The sequence below is a fragment of the Manis pentadactyla genome, chromosome 3 (genome assembly GCF_030020395.1).
Source record: "Manis pentadactyla isolate mManPen7 chromosome 3, mManPen7.hap1, whole genome shotgun sequence".
NCBI classification, from domain to species: Eukaryota; Metazoa; Chordata; class Mammalia; order Pholidota; family Manidae; genus Manis; species Manis pentadactyla.
The window spans coordinates 12,506,250-12,530,876 of record NC_080021.1 but is presented as its reverse complement, the minus strand read 5'-3'; the positions used below and the strand labels follow the sequence as shown (position 1 = coordinate 12,530,876).

Genomic DNA, 24,627 nt, shown 5'->3' with positions numbered 1-24,627 from the left:
ACCACAGCTTTAACTAAGGAAGGGCAGCAGTCACAGCTCTTGGGGTCTATGGCAGGAAAGGGGCTGAGCCCGGGACCTAGCCTGGGAGGACCAGTATCCCTGAGGGCATGTTTGTGACAAAATTTTCTCATCCCACAGGTAGTTGCCTCCCTCCTTCTCTTCATCAGACCCCGTTTTACAAGCTGGCAGTGAGATCAGCTGATTTCTGTGGAGGTGTTCACAAGAAGCATTCCCGTCTTTCCTGGAGAGAGCAAAGATGAAAGATGGGCTGCTAATGGCAAGGAACTGGGGTGGTGGACGTGAATCCCACAATTCCTTGGCTTTTTATGCCTGAAGATGACTAAATAATTTGATGCACAGACCCTGACCACCATTCTAATGAGCTCTGGTAAGCTGGCACAGAAAATTAATGATAATAAATTAATTCCAGAGAATTCCATTTTATGTACTCAATTATTAATGGCATTACAGTGTTATTAATGGTGTCAATTATTAATGGCATGAATAATTAAGAAATCACATCCATGCTGTAATGTACAAGAGTTCCAGTGGTGAGCAAATTGCTCAGAATAAATAAATACACATACCAGGGTTCAGACCTATAATGCTCAGCCTTTAACATGTTTCTTGGAAAACACTGGTATATCTGTCACTAGAGTGATTTTATTGATGAGGTCTCTCTTACTAGGATTCCTGCCTAAGTCTTATATTATGATAGTAACAAGAAGTTAGGGAATAGGGAGGCATGCTTCTTTGACAGTTCTGATCTTTCAGGGGAAATATAAGAGAGACACTGCCTGAAATTGGTGTCCACAGGAAACTAGATAAGAGATCAGGAAGGGCTGTGTGAATTAGAGAATGCAGAAGGGCTGACCAGTGTTGGGTTTGATTTGAAAAACAGCAGAACACCCAAGCAGCTATTGCTCCAACCAGTTCTGGTAAGTAAACATGAGGGACTCAGAACAGCGCAGTTCGAATGGGGTGATTTATTAGTGGCATGAATGAGTATCCTGTGACATCTCTCCAAGCCTCACTTTCTTCATTTGTGTGATGGGAATAATGTTGATTCTAAAGGTTAGCTGATAAAATGAATATGGTTCATAATGAGCTGTCGACAAATAGCTTCTTTTAGTAGTGGTGTTGTTTTGATTATTATTATAAATATTTTACAATGCAACTTGTCCATTTTTTTTTATAGGTGAAGAAATTGAAGCCTGAAGAACCGACGTGAGTTGTCACTAAGTTTGCATGTAGGATATCTCCCCCTCATCCCTCCAGATTATGATCTTCTCCATCCTGCTCTACTTCACCAGGAGCCAACATCCACGTTTGACACTGACAGAGTTCAGGTGCCCTGGTGGGTTCTGTAATTGGGAGACCCAGCAAGAATGCAAAGGGGAGAACGAGGTCAGGACATTAATTTTCTTGGCTCCTTCCTTGAGACGTTCCTATTAGCTGGCTGTGCATTTCTAGAAAAGACTACAGGTACTCCCAAAGAGGTTGACTCTACATGATTTTCTCTTTCTGGAATCCTGAGCCTTCCACATCTGGACCCTTCTAGTCTATAGACAGTAACAAGCCTGCAGCTGCCATCTCTGAATTACTGTGCTGTCCCTTGGTGGAAAACACTGATCAAATTATCCTCTGTTCAGTGTTCCTGTCAGATAGTGGTAAATGACAGAAATGATACTGGAGTCCAAGTTCTTGCTGTAAAATCTTTCCTTTACACTCACTTAGCTTTTACTCATATGGTCATTAAATTATTGTCTACTAAGAACAAGGCCCTGTGCTGGGCAAAGGCAATATAAACATCAGTAGCAAATGGATGCCCATTATCTTACCCCACCACTTGACAGTGCTCCGATGAAGGAGTTAGCCAAGTGTTTCTGTACAAAAAGGCCAGACAGCAAATGTTTTAGAGGTTGGCCCTCTATCTTTGTTGTGACTACTCAACTCTGTCATTGTAGCACTAAAGCAGCCATAGACAGTAGGTTCACAAATGAGTATGGCTGTGCACCAACAAAACTATATATGTCCACTGAACTTCATACTTCCTACAATTGTCACATGTACTCTTCAAATATTTAAAAAGATAAAAACTAATATTCGCTCATCTAAAACCAGGCAGTGGGCCAGATTTGGCCCACAGGTGGTAGGTAGTTTACTGACATATGGGCTAAAATATAAACGTGGTACTAAGGGAACTGATTTAAGAGGGTCAAGAGCTGGGAGGTGGAGGCTGGGAGAAGATTCATACAGAAAGCAACATTTGCACAGGTTGTTGATGGATGATAGAGTTGATTTAGCAGGAAGAAGGGAAAGCCCCCTCAAGGCGCAGGTAATGAGCAAAAGCAAAGAATCTTAAAACTGCAGGATGTGCAGGGAGTGGAGTCTGAAGTGGTAGAGTCAGAGAAAGGAGACATGGGGTGACTGGGGAGAGACCTGGGGGGACAGAGGGCAGGAGGCCCGGAGCCACACTGTGGAGAGCCAGAGTGCCCTGCTGAGACACTGGACTTCAGAGGCGGAATCCCGGGTAACAGGATTAGACAGACCTGAGAGCAAAGCCCGGCTCTACCATTTTCTGGCTGAGTGATCACAGGCAAATTACCTAACCTGTCTGTGCTTCATTTTTTAACATGCAAAACAGTCCCCATAACAGCTCCAGCTTCATTGTTCTAGTGAGGATTAGATGGGGTGATGCACACAGACTGCTCACAGCCGTACTGACTCGCGGTAAGTGCTCAATGAAGGTTTGCTATTATTAGCATTATTATGATTAGGCTCATTGACTAGTCTGGCTCTTGCTATGTTTTCTCCAGTCCAAATTCAGAGCATTCCTTGCCATTGCTGATGGGGATGGCAGCTGGACAGTTGGCAGACCTGAGGTGAACATAAGGTTTCTCTTCTAGCACTGCGATAGCATCAGCCCTAATGAGTCTTCAGTGGCAGAAATCCATTTCTCTGAACCTGAACCTCATAAACCTTGCCTCATTGGATGTGAAGCCAAAGCCACAGCTCTCCAGTCCAGACAATATCCTTAGAGTGTTCTAGCACACAGAGCGCCTATTATGAGATTGCCTATGAGTTTTCTTTCCTGTTTAGGCTGCAAAAGGAGAGGACGGTGTTTGGATAGTTCTCCTTTGTAACAATCCCCTCTTGAGGCTCCTGGCTGGCAGCCTGCAGTGAATCTGCATGGTGTTCCATCTACCCTGAAGGAAGAGAAGAAAAGCAGAAACAAGTGGGCATTATCTGGTGTCAGCACTTGAAATAAACAAGAAATAAACAAGTGATAAATTTTATGTTAATTTAGTAGATCCAAAAAGACTTCAGATCTGGTTTGACGGCAATATTGTATAGAAACCATAACATTTCACTCCTGAGACATTGTAAGAAAATTAAGATGTGGTGAGGAAGAGGACTGATTACTTATTTTTTTAAAAGACAAAATAATGTGAATCCCTCATTTCTCCCTTATTTTTTTTTTTATAATGAAATGCTGAAGTGGTAGGTAGATGCAAGATAAAGGTAGAAAACATAATGTGGGATTCACATATAAATCAAGTATAAAAATCAAACAAATCATATCTGACTTGATTGTTTATAGTTCATGCGTGATCAAAACCGAAAGTTTCTGTGATGACTGCCCTTGTACTGTTCACCATGTAAGAACTTGTTCGTTATGCCTCAGAAGACTGGAGACTGTTGAGAATTAGGCTTGGGGTTGATTAATGATTGTGCATTGAGTCCCCTATACAGAATTTTATTGATGTTAAAAAACATTTGATCAATAAATATGAGAAATGCCCTCTCAAAAAAAAAAAAAGAAAAAAGAATGTTAATATTTAATTACAATTCAGGCATTCAAGTGAATCATTAAACTGGCCCTCAGGACACATTTGAAAGTAATCATTTTAACTCTACTTTTTAAAAAAATGAAAAATTCTGCTATAAAAGAAATGTTTATGATGCAATATCTGAGGGGAGAGGGAAACCTATAGAAGATTAAATACCAATTACTCAAAAGCCTAAACTCATAGGTTATATTATTAAAATTAATTATGTATTTTCTTCAAAACGTTCTTGTCAGCATATTGTAAACCTACATTAAGACAGGGGGAGATTTTTTAAAAAGTGCAGGAGGTTTCACTTGAGAATATAAAATGTCAAGAAAGATGGCAGAATGAGAGCTCACTTGCACAGAGTAAGAGGATGCTAGGCCAGCACCCTTCATCCCCACCTGGGGTGGGGAGACATGTGTTTTCCTTCACCCCAAGTTGAGTGGGAGAATAATAGATAGATGATAAATGATGGATAGATAATAGACAGATGATAAATAGATACAATAAAATGTAAAGAGTATCAGAATTTAAAATAAATGATCTGGTGATACTAGAAGCTAGTATTTGTAGAACAGAATCATAATCTTAGTACCCATGTGTTAGCTGTCTTTGTATTCTTGCTTATAAAGGGAGTAAGTCTTATACCCACCAATGCCTACAAGTCCTATAGGCTATTCTGAGGCAAAACTTGTTATACTAGAGCTGTACCTGTTTAAGTCAATTTCAAACCCTAAAACTTAAAACTTTTTTTTTAACTAAAGTCCATGAAACAATAACTATAAAACAATCGTGAACCTAAAAATAAATCAGCCACTTAGCTATAGAGAACAACTATCATACAAACTGCCATAAAACACCAAAAGACCTGATATCTTCAAACTTTATACATATTCAATGCCAATCTTTATGTTTATTCCTCACAGTTTCCTGGTTCATTCATTCTGTATTGGCTCTTTAAGAATAAAAATAGTCATAGCCCATTTCCTTCTGAGTTCAGTTCAAATGGACACGTGCATACAAGACGTAACATTTCCACTTCCAGTTATTAGAATACAAAAAGGGCTATAATTTAGGAATGAATGAACAATTTCAGTTTAATCTCAAACCAAAGTAAGGAGATCTGTTCTTATCCTACTTGTTTATATGAATCAAAGTAAATCTTCTCTGGATGAAGGCAACATTCATAGTAAATGTCCTGTGATCAATAAAGAAATTACAAGGCATATGGACAACATAAAGAAAATCGTACACTTGCAAGACATCCAGATACAGAATGTAAGTAATTATGTTAGAAATGTTCAAGAAATCAGATGACAAGATGGAAAATTTAGCAGTGAGCTAGGAACTATAAAAAAATAAAATCAAAACTCTAAATATGAAAATAAAATAATCCAAATTTAAGAATCCCACACATGTATTTAACAGTATAGTTAATAAACTCCAGGGGAGAAATATTGAATGGGAAGACAGATCAGTAAGAAAAATTCTCATTGATAGACACACCCAAAAAGAGAGAGAGAGAGATGGGATGTAAAAAGAGTCTAAGTGGCATCTGAGACATAGCAAAAGGTCTAACATACATGCCTTAAACTTCCAAAGGAAGTAGAGAGAAAATGAGAATGAAATAATATTTGAAGGTAAAACTGTCAAGAATTTGCCAATACTGACAAAAAAAAAAATGTTCGCAACCGAGGTGATGGATGACAGATGACAGAGAAGGAAAGACACATCAAATGAGTGCCAATACTAGCAATCGTCATAGTTGACTACATAAAAGATGAGAGCCAGAAAACACCGAAATGACATATTCAAGTGTTGAACAAAATAACTGCTAACCTACAATTCTATACTTAGTAAATATCCTTCAAAAATGAAGGTGAAATGTAAAGCCATTTTTAAGACAAAAAATGAATTTGCCATATTCAATCCTACACTAAAGGAATTAATAAGGAGTATTTTTCAGGCAGAAGGGAAATGGTGGGAGCTTGAAAAAAATGGAAGGAATGAGAAACAACTGAAATGATAAACACGTGTGTAAATCTAAATGAATACTGAGCACATAAACATAATAACATCTTGTGGAATATAAAATAAATGTAGAATTAAAGGACATGACAATAATAGTTTAATAAGCTAGAACAGGGTAAATGGAGTTGAATTCTCTATAATAATGACAGAAAACAGTGAAGGAACATATAACTAATAAAGCAATAAAACAGAAAATGAAATAATAAAAAGTAATTACTCCAAGTGGAGGCAAAAAAATTAAAAAGTGAATAGAAAGAGTGACATGGTACACATAAATAAAAATATATTAGTAGTTAGTTTAAATATAAATGGGCTAAATACTTCAATTAAGAGAACAAAGGTTAAAAACAGAGATTAAAAATAAACTAACCAGATGCTTCTTAAAAGAGATATAACTTTAAATACAAGGGTATAAAAAGTTTGAAAGTAAAAATTTATACAATATTGACATTAATAAAAGTTTGACATATACCAATACCAAATGTAGTCTTTTTAAAGCAAGAAACATTACTACAAATAAAAAGCCACAATTTTTTAATAATAAAAGGATGAATCTATGAGAAAATGTACCAATTCTAAATTTGCATCCACCTAATAACATAGCTTCAAAGTATGTGAGGCAAATACTAACAGAACCAAGAAAAGTAGACGTAGTCACATTCATCTGGAAGAAATGACTGCATATCTCACCTCAAATTCTGATAAAATAATCAGACAAAAAAATCAGCAAGGATGTAGGATATGTAAATAACATGAAAAACATTAAACATACTTGACACATAGAGAACAATATATGCAGTAACTTCAGAAAAGAGTATTTCACAGATGGATCAGAAAAATGAATTGAAAGCAAAGCAAATCCTTTTGTCAGTATAAGGCTTCCAATTACTTCTGCCTCCACCATTACCTCCATCAAATCATAAACTCTTCTCCCAGTAGAAAGTGGACAATTATAGGTCTGCTGCTAAAGGAGGGAGGAGGAAAATAAAGCTAAAGCTTTGTACGAACTCCACATTCACATCAGGTACTTCCTTTGTAAGGATGGTGGCTCAAAAAGCCAAAAACGTTCCTGCTCCAATTCATTTCTTCCCTGGTAGTGAAATTTTCCTCATGGAGACATGGCAATAAGAAATTGGGTTTCCCCTAAATGGTATCTCAAAGAGATACTGTAATTCAGAGAATGACATAAAAATATTAGTTATAATTCTCTTTTAAGACTGATCACATTTTTATTTCAATGAAATGTCTATATTCCTGACACTTCATCTTCAGAAACCAAACCTCACTAAAGTACATTCCCAGCCCTTCACATAGTCCTTGGCACATCATAAATATTCTATAAGAATTGTTTTGAAAGATTAAAAGTTTTAATACAGTGAATGTTAAAATAATTGCCACAGTTATAGTATCATTCAAAAGATTCTAAAGCACTAGTAACATTCAAGGACACTAACAATCCTGGGATTGATTATTACATGGGTAAATTTGATTTTATTAGTGAATTTGAGGTAAATCTCAATGACATAAATATAACTCACAATGATTGCTATTTACTCATTATTATGTGACTCCTTACAATTTGTAAAAACTTTGGAAAACTTGTATTATATTAAAATTTGAACCTAATATGAAACATTAGTATACTGCTGTGGGTGTCTTACAGACATCCATTATCAGTAGTATATAGAAAATCTTCTGTTCCTAGTTTGTGAAGGATTTAACTCACAAATTTAAAAAATTATGAGTACAGTTTGAATTTTTAAAAATGCATTTCCTGTACCATTGATATGATCCTTATTTACCAACATAGTTCATTAAATTGTTAATTTTTTTAAAATAAAGTATCATTGATATACAATCTTATGAAGGTTTCACGTGAGCAACATTGTGGTTTCAACATCCATCCATATTATCAAGTCACCCCCCGCACCTCATGCAGTCACTGTCTATCAGCAAAGTCATATGCTATAGAGTCATTATTTGTCTTCTCTGTGCTATAATGACTTCCCGTGACCTACCTATATTGTGATTGCTAATTATACTGCCACTTAATCCCCTTCTCCATCCCTCCCCACCCACCCTCCCTGACCCCTCCCCTTTGGTAACCGCTAGCCCCTTCCTGGAGTCCCTGAGTCTGCTGTTGTTTTGTTCTTCAGTTTTGCTTTGTTGATATACTCCACAAATGAGTGAAATAATTTGATACTTGTCCACCCGGCTTATTTCACGGAGCATAATACCCACTAGCTCCATCCATGTTGTTGCAAATGGTAGGATTTGTTTTCTTCTATGGCTGAATAGTATTCCATTGTGCATATGTACCACCTCTTCTTTATCCGTTCATCTACTGGTGGACACTTAGGTTGCTTCCATATCTTGGCTATTGTAAATAGTGCTGCAATAAACAGAGGGGTGCATATGTCTTTCTGAATCAGGGATTTTGTTTTCTTCAGATAAACTCCTAGGAGTGGAAATATTGAGTCAAACAGTATTTCTATTTTTAGTTTTTGGAGGAAACACCATATTGTTTTCTACAATGGTTGCACAAATTTACATTCCCACCAGCAGTGTAAGAGGGTTCCCCTTTCTCCACATCCCTGCCAGCATTTGTTCTTTCTTCTCTTTTGGATGATGACCAACCTAATTGATGTGAGGTGATATCTCATTGTGGTTTAATTTGAATTTCCCTGATGATTAGCGATGTGGAGTATCTTTTCATGTGCCTGTTGGCCATCTGAATTTCTTCTTTGGGGAGTTGTCTGTTCATAACCTCCACCCATTTTTTAATCAGGTTATTTGTTTTTTGGGTGTTGAGGTGTGTGAGCTGCGTATGAATTTTGGATAGTAACCCATTATGAGATAACTCATTTATGAATATATTCTCCCATATTGTAGGATGCCTTTTTGTTCTACTGATGGTGTCCTTTGCTGTACAGAAGCTTGTTAGTTTGATGTAGTCTTATTTGTTAAATTTTGCTTTTGTTTCTCTTGCCTGAGGAGATGTGTTCAGGAAAAAGTTGCTCATGTTCATATTCAAGAGAATTTTGCCTATATATTCTTCTATGAGTTTTATGGTTTCATGACTTACATTCAGTCTTTATCCATTTTGAGTTTACTTTTGTGTCTGGAGTTAGACAGTGATCCAATTTCATTCTCTCACATGTAGCTGTCCAGTTTTGCCAACACCAGTTGTGGAAGAGGCTGTCATTTCCCCATTGTATATCCATGACTCCTTTATCGTATATTAATTGGCCATATATGTGTGGGTTTATATCTGGGCTCTCTGTTCTGTTCCATTGACCTATGGGCCTCTTTTTGTGCCACTATCAAATTGTCTTGAATACTGTGGCTTTGTTGTAGAGCTTGAAGTCTGGGAGCATAATCCCCCCAGCTTTATTCTTCCTTCTCAGGATTGCTTTGGCTATTCTGGGTCTTTTGTGGTTCCATATGAATTTGAGAACTATTTGCTGTAGTTAGTTGAAGAACACCATTGGTATCTTGATAGGGAGTGATTGAATCTGTAGATTGCTTTAGGCAGGATGGCCATTTTGACAATATTAATTCTTCCTATCCATAAGCATGGGATGTATTTCCATTTATTGGTATATTCTTTCATTTCTCTCATGAGTGTCTTGTAGTTTTCAGGGTATAGGTCTTTCACTTCCTTGGTTAGATTTATTCCTAAGTATTTTATTCTTTTAGATGCAATTGTGAATGGAATTGTTTTCCTGATTTCTCTTCTGCTCATTCATCGTTAGTGTATAGGAATGAACACATTTCTGTGTATTAATTTTGTATCCTGCAACTTTACTGAATTCAGATATTAGATCTAGCAGTTTTGGAGTGGACTCTTTAGGGTTTTTTATGTACAATATCATGTCATCTGCGAACAGTGACAATTTAACTTCTTCCCTGCCAATCTGGATACCTTTCATTTCTTTGTGTTGTCTGATTGCTCTGGCTAGAACTGTTAGGTAGTTTTTTGTTTTTTGTTTTTTGTTTTTTTTTTCTTGCCACCTGGTGTCCTGTCAGGCCAATTTTTTGACTGCAGTGCTGTTTTTTTTTTTTAGTGCTATTTATTTATTTATTTATTTTTATTTATGTTTACTAGGCTCTCCCCTACCCCAAGTCCCCCCGACAAACCCCATTACAGTCACTGTCCATCAGCATAGTAAGATGTTGTAGAATCACCACTTGTCTTCTCTGTGATGCAAAGCCCTCCCCTTTCCCCCACCCCCCACATTACACATGCTAATCATAATATGCCCTTTCTTCTTCCCCACCCTTATCCCTCCCTACCCTCCCATTCTCCCCAGTCTCTTTCCCTTTGGTAACTGTTAGTCCAGTCTTGGGTTCTGTGATTATACTGCTGTTTTGTTCCTTCAGTTTTTCTTTTGTTCTTATACTCCACAGATGAGTGAAATCATTTGGTATTTGTTTTTCTCTGCTTGGCTTTTTTCACTGAGCATAATACCCTCTAGCTCCATCCATGTTGTTGCAAATTGTAGGATTTGTTTTCTTCTTATGGCTGAATGATATTCCATTGTGTATATGTACCACATCTTCTTTATCCATTCATCTACTGATGGACACTTAGGTTGCTTCCATTTCTTGGCTGTTGTAAATAGTGCTGTGATTAAACATAGGGGTGCATCTGTCTTTTTCAAACTGGAGTGCTGCATCCTTAGGGTAAATTCCTAGAAGTGGAATTCCTGGGTCAAATGGTAAGTCTATTTTGAGCATTTTCAGGAACCTCCATATTGCTTTCCACAATGGTTGAACTAATTTACATTCCCACCAGCAGTGCAGGGGGTTCCTCTTTCTCCATAACCTCGCCAACTTTTGTGGTTGTTTGTCTTTTGGATAGTGGCCATCTTTACTGGTGTGAGGTGATACCTCATTGTGGTTTTGATTTGCATTTCTCTGATAACCAGTGATGTGGAGCATCTTTTCATGTGTCTGTTGGCCATCTGAATTTCTTCTTTGGAGAACTGTCTGTTCAGCTCCTCGGCCCATTTTTTAATTGGATTATTTGCTTTTTGTTTGTTGAGGAGCGTGAGCTCTTTATATATTTTGGATGTCAAGCCTTTATCAGATCTGTCATTTACGAAAATATTGTCCCATACTGTAGGGGACCTTTTTGTTCTATTGATGGTGTCCTTTGCTGTACAAAAGCTTTTCAGCTTGATATAGTCCCACTTGTTCATTTTTGCTTTTGTTTTCCTTGCCCAGGGAGATATATTCATGAAGAAGTCGCTAATGTTCACATCCAAGAGATTTTTGCCTATGTTTTTCTCTAAGAGTTTTATGGTTTCATGCTTACATTCAGGTCTTTGATCCATTTTGAATTTACTTTTGTGTATGGGGTTAGACAGTGATCCAGTTTCATTCTCTTACATCTAGCTGTCCAGTACTGCCAGCACCATCTGTTGAAGAGACTGTCATTTCCCCATTGTATGTCCATGGCTCCTTTATCGAATATTAATTGACCATATATGTTTGGGCTAATGTCTGGAGTCTATTCTGTTCCACTGGTCTGTGGCTCTGTTCTTATGCCAGTACCAAATTGTCTTGATTACTATGGCTTTGTAGTAGAGCTTGAAGTTGGGGAGTGAGATCCCTGCCACTTTATTCTTCTTTCTCAGAATTGCTTTGGCTATTCAGGGTCTTTGGTGTTTCCATATGAATTTTTGAACTATTTGTTCCAGTTCATTGAAAAATGTTGTTGGTAATTTGATAGGAATTGCATCAAATCTGTATATTGCTTTGGGCAGGATGGCCATTTTGATGATATTAATTCTTCCTAGCCAAGAGCATGGGATGAGTTTCCATTTGTTAGTGTCCTCTTTAACTTCTCTTAAGAGTGTCTTATAGTTTTCAGGGTATAGGTCTTTCACTTCCTTGGTTAGGTTTATTCCTAGGTACTTTATTCTTTTTGATGCAATTGTGAATGGAATTCTTTTCCTGATTTCTCTTTCTATTGGCTCATTGTTAGTGTATAGGAGAGCCACAGATTTGTGTGTGTTAATTTTGTATCCTGCAACTTTGCTGTATTCCGATATCAGTCCTAGTAGTTTTGGAGTGGAGTCTTTAGGGTTTTTTATGTACAATATCATGTCATCTGCAAATAGTGACAGTTTAACTTCTTCTTTACCAATCTGGATTCCTTGTATTTCTTTGTTTTGTCTAATTGCCATGGCTAGGACCTCCAGTACTATGTTAAATAACAGTGGGGAGAGTGGGCATCCCTGTCTTGTTCCCGATCTCAGAGGAAAAGCTTTCAGCTTCTCGCTGTTTAGTATGATCTTGGCTGTGGGTTTATCATATATGGCCTTTATTATGTTGAGGTACTTGCCCTCTATTCCCATTTTGCTGAGAGTTTTTTCATGAATGGATGTTGAATTTTGTCAAATGCTTTTTCAGCATCTATGGAGATGATCATGTGGTTTTTGTCTTTCTTTTTGTTGATGTGGTGGATGATGTTGATGGATTTTCGAATGTTGTACCATCCTTGCATCCCTGGGATGAATGCCACTTGATCATGGTATATGATCCTTTTGATATATTTTTGAATTCGGTTTGCTAATATTTTATTGAGTATTTTTGTATCTACATTCATCAGGGATATTGGTCTGTAATTTTCTTTTTTGGTGGGGTCTTTGCCTGGTTTTGGTATTAGGGTGATGTTGGCTTCATAGAATGAGTTTGGGAGTATTCCCTCCTCTTCTATTTTTTGGAAAACTTTAAGGAGAATGGGTATTATATCTTCTCTGTATGTCTGATAAAATTCCGAGGTAATTCCATCTGGCCCAGGGGATTTTTTCTTGGGTAGTTTTTTGATTACCGCTTCAATTTCTTTGCTGGTAATTGGTTTGTTTAGATTTTGTGTTTCTTCCTTGGTCAGTCTTGGAAGGTTGTATTTCTCTAGGAAGTTGTCCATTTCTTCTAGGTTTTCCAGCTTCTTAGCATATAGGTTTTCATAGTATTCTCTAATAACTCTTTGTATTTCTGTTGGGTCCATCATGACGTTTCCTTTCTCATTTCTGATTCTGTTGATGTGTGTTGATTCTCTTTTACTCTTAATAAGTTTGGCTAGAGGCTTATCTATTTTATTTATTTTCTCAATGACCCAGCTCTTGGTTTCATTGATTTTTTCTATTGTTTTATTCTTCTCAATTTTGTTTATTTCTTCTCTGATCTTTATTATGTCCCTCATTATGCTGACTTTAGGCCTCATTTGTTCTTCTTTTTCCAATTTTGATAACTGTGATGTTAGACTATTCATTTGGGTTTGTTCTTCCTTCTTTAAATATTCCTGGATTGCTATATACTTTCCTCTTAAGACTGCTTTCGCTGCGTCCCACAGAAGTTGGGGCTTTGTGTTGTCATTTATTTCCATATATTGCTGGATCTCCATTTTAATTTGGTCGTTGATCCATTGACTATTTAGAAGCGTGTTGTTAAGCCACCATGTGTTTTTGAGCCTTTTTGCTTTCTTGGTACAATTTATTTCTAGTTTTTTACCTTTGTGGTCTGAAAAGTTGGTTGGTAGGAATTCAATCTTTTGGAATTTTCTGAAGCTCTTTTTGTGGCCTAGTATGTGGTCTCTTCTGGAGAATGTTCCATGTGCACTTGAGAAGAATGTGCATCCTGTTGCTTTTGGGTGTTGAGTTCTATAGATGTCTATTAGGTCCATCTGTTCTAGTGTGTTGTTCAGTGCCTCTGTGTCCTTACTTATCTTCTGTCTGGTGGATCTGTCCTTTGGAGTGAATGGAGTGTTAAAGTCTCCTAAAATGAATGCATTGCAGTCTATTTCCTCCTTTAGTTTTATTAGTATTTGTTTCACATATGCTGATGCTTCTGTGTTGGGTGCATATATATTTATAATGGTTATATCCTCTTGTTGGACTGAGCCCTTTATCATTATGTAATGTCCTTCTTTATCTCTTGTTACTTTCTTTTTTTTGAAGTCTATTTTGTCTGATACTAGTACTGCAACACCTGCTTTTTTCTCCCTATTGTTTGCATGAAATATCTTTTTCCACCCCTTGACTTTAAGTCTGTGCATGTCTTTGGGTTTGACATGAGTCTCTTGTAAGCAGCATATAGATGGGTCTTGCTTTCTTATCCATTCAGTGACTCTATGTCTTTTGATTGGTGCATTCAGTCCATTTACATTTAGGGTGATTATCGATAGGTATGTACTTATTGCCATTCCAGGCTTTAGATTCGTGGTTACCAAAGGTTCCAGGTTAATTTCCTTACTATCTAAGAGTCTAACTTAACTCACTTAATATGCTATTACAAACATAATCTAAAGGTTCTTTTCTTTTTCTCCACCTTTTTCTTCCTCCTGCATTCTTTATCTATTAGGTATCATATTCTGTACTGTTTGTCTATCCCTTGATTGACTTTGGGGATAGTTAATTTAATTTTGCATTTGCTTAATAATTAGCTGTTCTACTTTCTTTACTGTGGTTTTATTTCCTCTGATGATAGCTATTAAATCTTAGGAACACTTCCATCTATAGCAGTCCCTCCAAAATAGACTGTAGAGATGGTTTGTGGAAGGTAAATTCTCTCAGTTTTTGCTTATCTGGAAATTGTTTAATCCCTCCTTCAAATTTAAATGATAATCTTGCCAGATAAAGTAATCTTGGTTCCAGGCCCTTCTGCTTCATTGCATTAAATACATCATGCCACTGCCTTCTGGCCTGTAAGTTTCTGCTGAGAAGTCTGATGTTAGCCTGATGGGCTTTCCTTTGTATGTGATCTTATTTCTCTCTCAGGCTGCTTTTAATAGTCTGTCCTTATCCGTGGTCTTTGCCATTTTAATTACTATGTGTCTTTATGTTGTTTTCCTTGGGTCCCTTGTGTAGGGAGATCTGTGCACCTCCATGGCCTGAGAGACTATCTCCTTCCCCAGACTGGGAACGTTTTCAGCAATTACCTCCTTAAAGACACTTTCTATCCCTTTTTCTCTCTCTTCTTCTTCTGATATCCCTATAATGTGAATGTTGTTCTGCTTGGATTGGTCACACAGTCCTCTCAATATTCTTTCATTCTTAGAGATCCTTTTTTCTCTCTGTGCCTCAGCTTCTTTGTATTCCTCTTCTCTAGTTTCTATTTCATTTATTGTCTCCTCCACCATAGCCAACCTGCTTTTAATACCCTCCATTGTGCTCTGCAACGATTGGATCTCTGACCTGAATTCATTCCTGAGTTCTTGGATGTCTTTCCTTACCTCCATTAGGATGTTGGTTATTTTTATTTTGAACTCCCTTTCAGGAAGAGTCACGAGGTCCATATCATTTAAATCTTTCTCGGGAGTTGTATTAACAATTTTACTCTGGACAAGGTTCCTTTGGCGTTTCATGTTTGTATATGGCGCCCTCTAGTGTCCAGAAGCTCTATTCTGGAGCTGCTGAGCCCCTGAAGCAATGTCGGGGGTCGCAGGGGAGCGGTACTGGTGCCTGGGGGGAAGAAAGAGCTGTTCCCCGCCTCCCGGCTGCTGTGCCTGTCTCCACTGCCTGAGCCAGTGGGCCGGGCACACAGATATGTTTTTGTCCCAGAGCAGCCAGACATGGATCCCTGCTTTCCACAAGCAGCTGGAATCCCAGTCTCCCCAGGAACTCTGCCTGTATTAACTTTCCAATCCGGTAGTCATGCGAGTCTCATGAAAGTACCATGAAATGTAGGTTTGTGCTCCCAGCGCGGATCTCCAGAGCCAGGTATTCAGCAGTCCCTGGCCTTCCACTCCCTCCCTGCTCTGTTTCTCTTCCTCCCACCCATGAGCTGGGGTGGGGGAGGGGCTCAGGTCCTGCGGAGCCACAGCTCTGGTACGTTACCCCATTCGGCGAGGTCTGCTCTTTTCTACAGGTCTCTGCAGTCTGACGCGTCCTCTTTCCTGTTGCTCTCTCAGGATTAGTTGACCCAATTAAATTTTCTAATTGTATCCAGTTTTAGGAGGAAGTCTTTGTCTCTCCTCTCACGTGGCCATCTTTAATCCTATCCTCTGTTAGGTAGTTTTTTGATTACCAATTCAATTTCACTGCTGGTAATTGGTCTGTTCAGATTTGATGTTTCTTCCTGGGTCAGTCCTGGAATGCTGTAGTTTTCTAGAAAGTTGTCCATTTCTTCTAGGTTGTCTCATTTGTTATAATATACTTTTTCATAGTATTTTCTAATAATTCTTTGTATTTCCATGATGTCCCTAGTGATTTTTCACTTCTGATTCTGTTTATGTGTGCAGACTCTCTTTTTTTCTTGATAAGTCTGGCTAGGGGGTTATCTATTTTGTTTATTTTCTTGACGAATCAGCTCCCAGTTTCATTGATTCTTTCTATTGCTTTATTCTTCTCAATTTTATTTATTTCTGCTCTAATCTTTATTATGTCCCTCCTTCTACTGACTTTGAGCCTCATGTGTTCTTCTTTTTCTAGTTTCATTAATTGTGAGTTTAGACTGTTTATTTGGGGTTGTTCTTCTTTCTTGAGGTAAGCCTGTGTTGCAATACACTTTCCTCTTAGAATTGCCTTTACTGCATCCCAAAGGTTTTGGGGTGTTGAGTTGTTGTTTTCATCTGTCTCTATATATTGCTTGGTCTCTGTTTTTGTTTGGTCATTGATCCACTGATTATTTAGGAGCATGTTGTTAAGGCTCCATGTGCTTGTGGGCTTTCTTGATTTCTTTGCATAATTTATTTCTAGTTCCATACCTTTGTGGTCTGAGAAACTGACTGGCACAATTTCAAACTTTTTAAATTTATTGAGACATTTTTTGTGCCCTAGCATGTGATCTATTCTGGAAAATATTGCATGTGCACTTGAGATGAATGTGTTTCCTGCTGCTTTTGGGTGGAGTGTTCCATAGATGTCTGTTAGGTCCATCTCTTCTAATGTGTTTTTCAGTGCCTCTGTGCCCTTACTTATTTACTGTCTGGTTGATCTGTCCTTTGGAGTGAGTGGTGTGTTGAAGTCTCCTAAAATGAGTGCATTGCATTCTATTTCCCCCTTTAATTCTGTTAGTATTTGTTTCACATATGTAGGTGATCCTATATTGGGTACATAAGTATTTATAATGGTTATGTCCTTTTGTTGGACTGACCTCTTTATCATTATGTAATGTCCTTCTTTGTCTCCTCTGTTACTTTCTTTGTTTTGAAATCTATTTTGTCTGATAAGTACTTCTCCTGCTTTTTTCTCCCTGTTATTTGCATGCGATATCTTTTTTCCATCCCTTCACTTCTAATCTGTGTATGTCTTTGGACTTGAAGTGAGTCTCTTGTAGGCAGCGTATAGATAGGTCTTCTTTTTTTATCCATTCTGTAACTGTATGTCTTTTGGTTGGTGCATTCAGATCATTTATATTTAGGGTGATTATTTATATATATATACTTATTTCCATTGCAGGTTTTAGGTTCGTGGTTACCAGAGTTCAAGGGCAGCTTCTTTACTATCTAAAAGTCTAACTTAACTTGCTTATTATGCTATTTCAAACACAATCTTAAGGTTCTTTTCTTTTCTGCCCTCTTCTCCTTCCTCCACTTTTTATATATTACGTGTCATATTCTGTACTCTTGGTGTATCCCTTGAGTGACTTTGTGGGTAGTTGATTTAATTTTGCATATCCTTAGTAATTAATTGGTCTACTTCCTTTACTGTGGTTTTATTTTCTCTGGTGACAGCTATTTAGCCTTAGGAGAACTTCCATCTAGAGCAGTCCCTTTAAAATACACTGTGAGACTGTGGGTGGGAGGTCAATTCCCTCAACTTTTGCTTATCTGGGAATTGTTTAATCCCTCCTTCAAATTTAAATGATAATCTTGCTGGGCAGAGTATTCTTGGTTAGCGGCCCTTCTGTTTCATTGCACTAAACATTTCTTTCCACTCCCTTCTGGCCTGTAAGGTTTCTGCTGAGAAGTCTGGTGATAGGGTGTTGGGATTTCCTTTATAAGTGATCTTTTTTCTCTCCCTGGATGCTTTCACTACTCTCTCCTTGTCCTTGATCTTTGCCATTTTAATTATTATACATCTTGGTGTTGTCATCTTAGGATTCCCTGTGTTGGGAGATCTCTGCACTTCCATGACCTGAGAGACCATTTCCTTCCACAGATTGGGGAAGTTTCAGCAATTATTTCCTCAAGGAGGCTTTCTATTTCTTTGTCTCTCTCTTCTTTTTCTGGCACCCCTATAATGAAATATTGGTCTGTTTGTATTGTTTGCACAGTTCTTTTATTATTCTTTCATTCCTAGAGATCCTTTTTTCTCTCTGTGCCTCAAATTGTTTTCTTGTTCTTTTTTATTTACCATCTCTACCTCATCTAATCTATTTTTAAATACCTCCATTGTATGTTTCCTTTCAGCTACTGTATTTTTCACAGTTTCTATCTCTTTCTTGAAGTCCTCCCTGACATCTTGAATATTTTTCTGTAGCTCCTTAAGTAGGTTTATGATTTTTATTCTGAAACCTTTATTAAGATTGGTGATTTCAGTTCCACTTAGCCATACTTCTGGCCTCTTTTCCTGTATTTTTGCTTGGACAACTTATTTTTGCTGTTTCAGCTTTTTAGTGATTCCTAAGGAATAATAATTTTGGGTAGGAGGTGCCCTCTAGTGCCCAGAAACTCTACTCTCTGGAGCTGCCAAGCACCTTTAGCAATGGCAGGGGTAACAGGAGAGTGGAACAAGTGTCTGCTGGAAGAAAACAGCTGTTTTCTGCTTTCCTAGCTGTAAGGGCTGCCTCTACTGCCAGGTCCAGTGGGCCTAGCACACAGGGAGGAGCTTGTGTGCTATGCCCCTGTAGCTGCTGTAGGCAGGGCCACCCTCTGGCTGGCCTGGCAGGTTGGTGGGGGCAGCAGGTGTGAAGACCAGTGCTTGCTGGGAGGAAACAGAAGGAGGCTGCATATCTCAGTCAGGAGCCTGGAGGTTATATTGCCTTCCAGGGGGATGGAGTGTCTGAAGCTCTTGAGAGTTCCCAGCCTGCCTGCCTGAGTGTTCTGAGATGATTTTGTCCACTTGTCATTTTTTCTGAGCAGCAAGTTCTATATAATCTTTGCCCCTTTAACACACTCTTGCTGTTGGGAAGTCTTTTAAAGTGCCCAGTTTTCTTTTGTCCCAGAGCAACCAGTTGTGTGTATCTGCTCTCCACAAGTGGCTGGAATCTTAGTCTCTCCAAGTATTCTGCCTGTCTTTGCTTTCCAACCCCACTAGTCTCCAGTGCACCATGTAATGTGGGTCTGTGTCCCAGAGCAGATATATAGGTCAGGGTGCTTAGCAGTCTTGGGCTTCTACTCCCTCCCTGCTCCATTTCTCTTCCTCCCACCTATGAACTGGAGTGGGGGGATGGCTTGGGTCCTGGAAGATCACAACTTTGCTACTTTATGCTTTTCTGTGAGGTCTTCTGTTTTCCCCAGATGTAGGCAGTCTGTTCTGCAATCTTTGGGTCACTCTTTCAGGATTAGTTGTATTTGCTGTATTTTCACGTTATATGTGGTTTTGGGAGGAGGTTTTGCCTCAATTCTTACACAGCCATCTTTTTCCCAAGTCATTGTATAAGAATTTGTTGAATAAAGTTTAAGTCCCTCAAAATGTGGAATAGGGTGGGGAGAGGCACCTGGAAGAGACTAAAAGTACCCTATGAGTAACAAACAACCCCTTACAAAAATAGCCCTTGCTAATACATAACTTGTAAATGTGTTTTTGAGGCAGCTTGGGGAAAGAACCCAAATTCAACCAGACTAAATGTGTACACCCTGTGATCTGAAATGTAACCCAAACAGTTGTTAGTTCATCTACTGAATTGCAACTGGACAGTCTGAGGCAATCAATATATGTTAACAGATCCACGTAGTTTGCGTGTAGTTGGAACCTGGCTCAGTATCAATAGCCTAGTACAAGGATAAAGGTCTGATTGATCAATCTCAGACTTTTGATGCTGTAGAGATGAGGACTCCTACATTTGGGGTGCTAAGAAATCCCACTTAATCCCCCACAATAATACTTAAAATCATTACCCCTTTGAAATGAAATAACACACTGAGGTCCAGAGAGAATGAGAAAATTCTCTAATTACTGCTATAACCAAGAATCAAATTGTGATCTTTCTATGCCCCCCAAATCTGGGCTCTTTCAGCATTTCTGTACAGGTTCCAGAAACAACCTTTGAAAGATGTGAGTCTACTCCCTTTGTTCAGTAAGCAAGTTACTGATATTGACTTGAATTTCTGTGGGAACTTCCCCAGAGGGAAGAACAAAAAAGAACTCTTTAGTTCCCATTTTAGTTATGTTCTTTATATTTCATTCATAAAATGAAGTCTGGCCTGATCATCTCTATCTGATGATACTGGTTGTCATCACTCTTAGATGGACTAGAAAGACAGTGCCTATGGCAACCCCATCGATGTACTGCCAGCACGGACAGCACATCCAGAATGCCTGTCTCCTCAAGGTATTTTTTAAAAAGCATTAATCAAACAATTTACCTGCTACTTAAGAAATAAAAAGGGCAACTCAATCTCCCCTTTACTTATGTGTTAGAACTCTCTATATATGATGGATTTTGAAATTTTTAAATATGTGCTGCCAGTATGTTTCTCTACCTTCCATTTCACCCTTAGAATGTAAGATTACCATAGCGAAGTGTCCCGTCTCTCTTTGCCCCACCTCCATGCTACTGTGCCCTCTGTCTAGCTGCATCTCTTTTACTTCATTCTTTCTCATGTCCATCCTTCCCTTTTGGAGCTTATCTCTTTATCATTGAGAAGATTCTTCTTTTAGTCAAACTCACAAATTTTTCTACTTACTCTTTAGCCCACAGCATCCTTTACTTTTGTACCATAGAAACTGTCCTTTCTAAGTTCATAAGAAGTTGGAGTCCTGCAATGACCTCTGTTTCTAGGCTCTCCTCTCTTGCACCCCACTGACTGCCTTTTCATGCTCCTTAAGGGCTTCCTCCCTTTCTCTTCTCTTTGAAGAGGTGCATTCCAGCAACCAGTCTTCTGTATTCTTCTTTCCTTCATTCTCATTCCATTTCTGAGTTATTTCTATGTATCCAAGGTTTCATCAAGGAGACATGTTGGTATGAAGGGGAAAAGTGAAGACAAAGGGTGAATATTGCACATCTTTCTAGAACATTAATTTCTATTAAGACTTGGAGATGAGTTGATCTTTTTCTAATAAGAAAGAAATGGGTATATTGTGATAGAGAAGGCAAAATTTGCATAAATTTTTAAAACATCAGGTATGAAGAAATGTCAGTCACTGAATATGATTTTTAAAAGTCATGTCTCCAAAATCCCTGGGTTTATTTTTCCATTAGCATCCATCATTGCAAGTACATTTATGGAAAAACAAATGTGCACAGAACTCATGTATAAGCTTATTTTATGACTGATAAATTATATCAATCAACTTAATCAATTTTCTGAGTTTTAATCTTAAATTTCTAAATGTTTCCTAGATGCTAACAATTATACTACTACTACTAATAGTTACTATTACTATTATATCATTTTTAAGCTAAAATGAATTTGATGGGCATTATTGCACAGAAGAGTATAGAGTTATCCTCTGGCAGGAGAAAGTCATTAACATAGAAGTAACTGTCTCTCTTTGCCCAGAAACTTGCCCTAGAGAGCTGAGAAGACCAGAAATGCCTAGTATATTTTTATGAACCAACATTTATAAAATAGTACTATAAAAGCAGCACCGTGAGACAGTTATAGTTTTAGAGGAGTAGACTGTTGCTCAATTCAAGACAAAACATTCCCATGCCTCCTTTGCCATCAAGTGGGTCTGCTGGTGTGATGCAATATTATATGGGAATCTCATGCTGGTAGATCATGTTGTAAGCTCTTAGACAGTGGTCACTGCTTACATTCCACAGGCAGTAAAGGCAAATCCAACCCCAAAATACTGTGTTTGTTCCTGTGAGGAATAGCCATTGACCCATCCAAAATGGAAAGAGCCTGATATGGTCAACTTGCAACCAAGTAGCCAATTGGTCTTCTCAAGCTGTGGTGCTACATCAGGTTCATCTTTCATTTGTGTTGCTGGCAGATTAGACATCCAGTGCCATGCCGTGTCATCTTTGGTCAGTGGGAGTCCATGCTATAGGCTCTCTTTGTAGTCTATCTCTGCTATACTGGCCGCATCATCCATGTGCCTATCATGTTAATCCTGGGATACCTGGTGACAGAGGCTCCTGACATCAATTGGCCAATCATTTCATCTTCTTTGCTATTTAGTGCCTTCCCCATGGCAGACACTCTAGGTGGCTGTTCACCTGTGATACAAAGGTACATTGTGCCTACTCCCAAATGTTCATCCACGTGCCCCTAATCCAAACTCCAGTCTCTAATCCTCCAATCTTTCTCCTTCCATATCCCTGACCAGCCTGCCAGGCCATGTGTCACTGCCCGTGAATCCATATATATTCCAACCTTGGTCAATTATCTTTTCACAAAAAATGAATAACCAGATGCTCTGCTTCACACTGTACCCATCAGGACCATTTTCCTTTCCTGCTGCTCAAAGCAATTAATGCAATGTCAGCTCAACAAACCTTCAGTCAACCTTATTTTGTAATAAGTATTATCTGCCAGAGGGTCCCCAATTGGCCCAAAATTACTGGATCATTTTTTATACATTTTTTTATACATGACATTTGTACACATGTCCCCTACCTCACAAGATGTAGGCTGCCCAAGGAAGGGTGAGACCTCATGTTAGGTGGCCCTCTGTAGCTAAGGTAGGCTCTGAAGGAACTGATAGCTGGAGAGGGTGTGCTAATCCCAGCCCTACTGCTGGGCCACAAGGCCTCCTTGAAGGAGGGTCTGGACATGACATCTCTCTGTCTGCCACAGGCCTTCCCTAACATAGTACCTGGAATACAGCACATCTTGAATGTATATATTTTTTTCCAAGAATCAGAAAACCTGACCATAGTGACTTACTATGTTTTCTTTATACAAAAAGATACCTAGAGGTAACTGACTGCTTATGTTGGCTCAATAGATCAATGTCTATAGTTTTCATTACCCTCATGGTCACAAAGTGGCAACTATCATATTCACATTCAAGGCCAGAATGAAAAAGAGCATTGCAGTGTGTCTGTTTATTAGAAAATCAAAACCTCTTCAAGAATTGTGCAGGAAAACTTCCTTGTCTTAGGATTTTTGGCCAGAACAAAAGTACACTAGGGCTTCCAAGAATGCTGAGAGTGAGAATAGGATTATCATGATTGACTTACACTGATAAAAATGTATTGCTTGGGTATGGACACAATGCTTCCACTCAAAAAGGAAAAAAATTCATAAAAGTGCTGTTAGCAAGGAAAAAGGAAAAGTAGTTGAAGGCTAGGTTTAATACTAACACTATCTCTACTATGAGTAAATATTTATCAAATAGAGAATGAAAGAATGATTTTTAATTTTTTTGCTACACAAATAATTCCTGCAATGGGAAGAATTTTGACTAAATCATTTCTGAGGTCATTTCAATACCAGTCTCTGAACTAAGGGGAACATTAAAGGCCACCCATAATTAATAATAATAAAAAAAAGATCTTTTAACTATGACAAACCATCAAGAGAGCCAGCAAAAGAGAGGAAATTTTTTAGCATCAGAGCCAGACTCATTCAGTATCCCCAAAGGAATCTTCAGGCAGCTGTTGACTTTAGAACAGAGCTGTTGAGGCAATGGTGAGCCAAAGAGGAATAATGACCACTTTGTCCTGGTACTGATCAGGGAAATAATGATCAGCTGTCGCGTCCACAAAAGCCTCACTCTTACCACCTTTAAGGAGGACTCGCCCCCGCCTTCCTTCTCGCCCTCCATGGATTCCCCTGCTCAAAATCTGACGCAAATTGTTTCCTTACCATGGCAAGCTGCCTGAGACTTCTGGGAAGTATGTTTAAAGAGGAGTGATGCCAGGGCTGGGATCAGCCGTGCTTCTGTGTAGGCTGCAATGTAAGCTGCAATTAGGGATACTGAGATCCCTGAAGATGTAGGCCAAGTAGTGTGTGTGTGTGTGTGTGTGTGTGTGTGTGTGTGTGTGTGTGTGTGTGATATACATATACACACATGTGTGTATATTTATGTATTTTTCAATTTGCTTCTTAACTTAGAATGAAAACCAAAGACCATGAGATACGTTGCTCATTTTATGGAGTGTGACATTCCTCCCAAGTCTGTTTTCTTTTTCTTCTGTTTTCGTTCATTCATTCATTCACTCACTGGTTCTTCCAATTAAAGAATTGTTCTTGGGTAAAGAATAGCTAACAAGGTAGATAAGGAATGCATCCTCATCAAACTTACAGTAACAGGCAGACTTTAAACCAGTATTTAAAATTTTTTCTTGATGATGTCTATCCTTTTACCTTCTTCTGCTTTTCTTATTTTTCACCGTTTCAGACTTGAAGCAAAATACTGCCTGCTGAGATCACTGAAGGAGCATGGGAATAAAAGGACATTGATTGGAATTCCAGCTGAAACACTTACAAGTTTTGGACCTTTAGCAATTTACTTCACCCACATGAAGTTTTTTTCTTCATCTGAGCAGGTAGCTCGTGGTCTCTTCACATGCTGACATATGTCCTTTTCACACTTCTTCATTTCCTTACTTACATATTCTTAAATAAGCTACCCCCAAATTTGTTGGTAATTTTTCATGAAGTCATCTCTCTTCTCGGCATACAGAGATACTTGTGTCCTAATGACTTCCATTCTTGACTGTTGGACTTCTTAGTAAAATTTTACTGAAG

General features: G+C 38.4%; 1 long non-coding RNA gene across 1 annotated transcript; it reads left to right on the top strand.

The window, feature by feature from the left end:
• The first annotated feature begins 219 nt into the window (after window positions 1–219).
• Window positions 220–24,417, top strand: LOC118915094 (uncharacterized). Its single transcript, XR_005025919.2, has 4 exons — window positions 220–388; window positions 1,199–1,349; window positions 2,648–2,733; window positions 24,278–24,417. It is a non-coding gene; the product is annotated as an uncharacterized LOC118915094 (long non-coding RNA).
• Window positions 24,418–24,627: the final 210 nt, after the last annotated feature.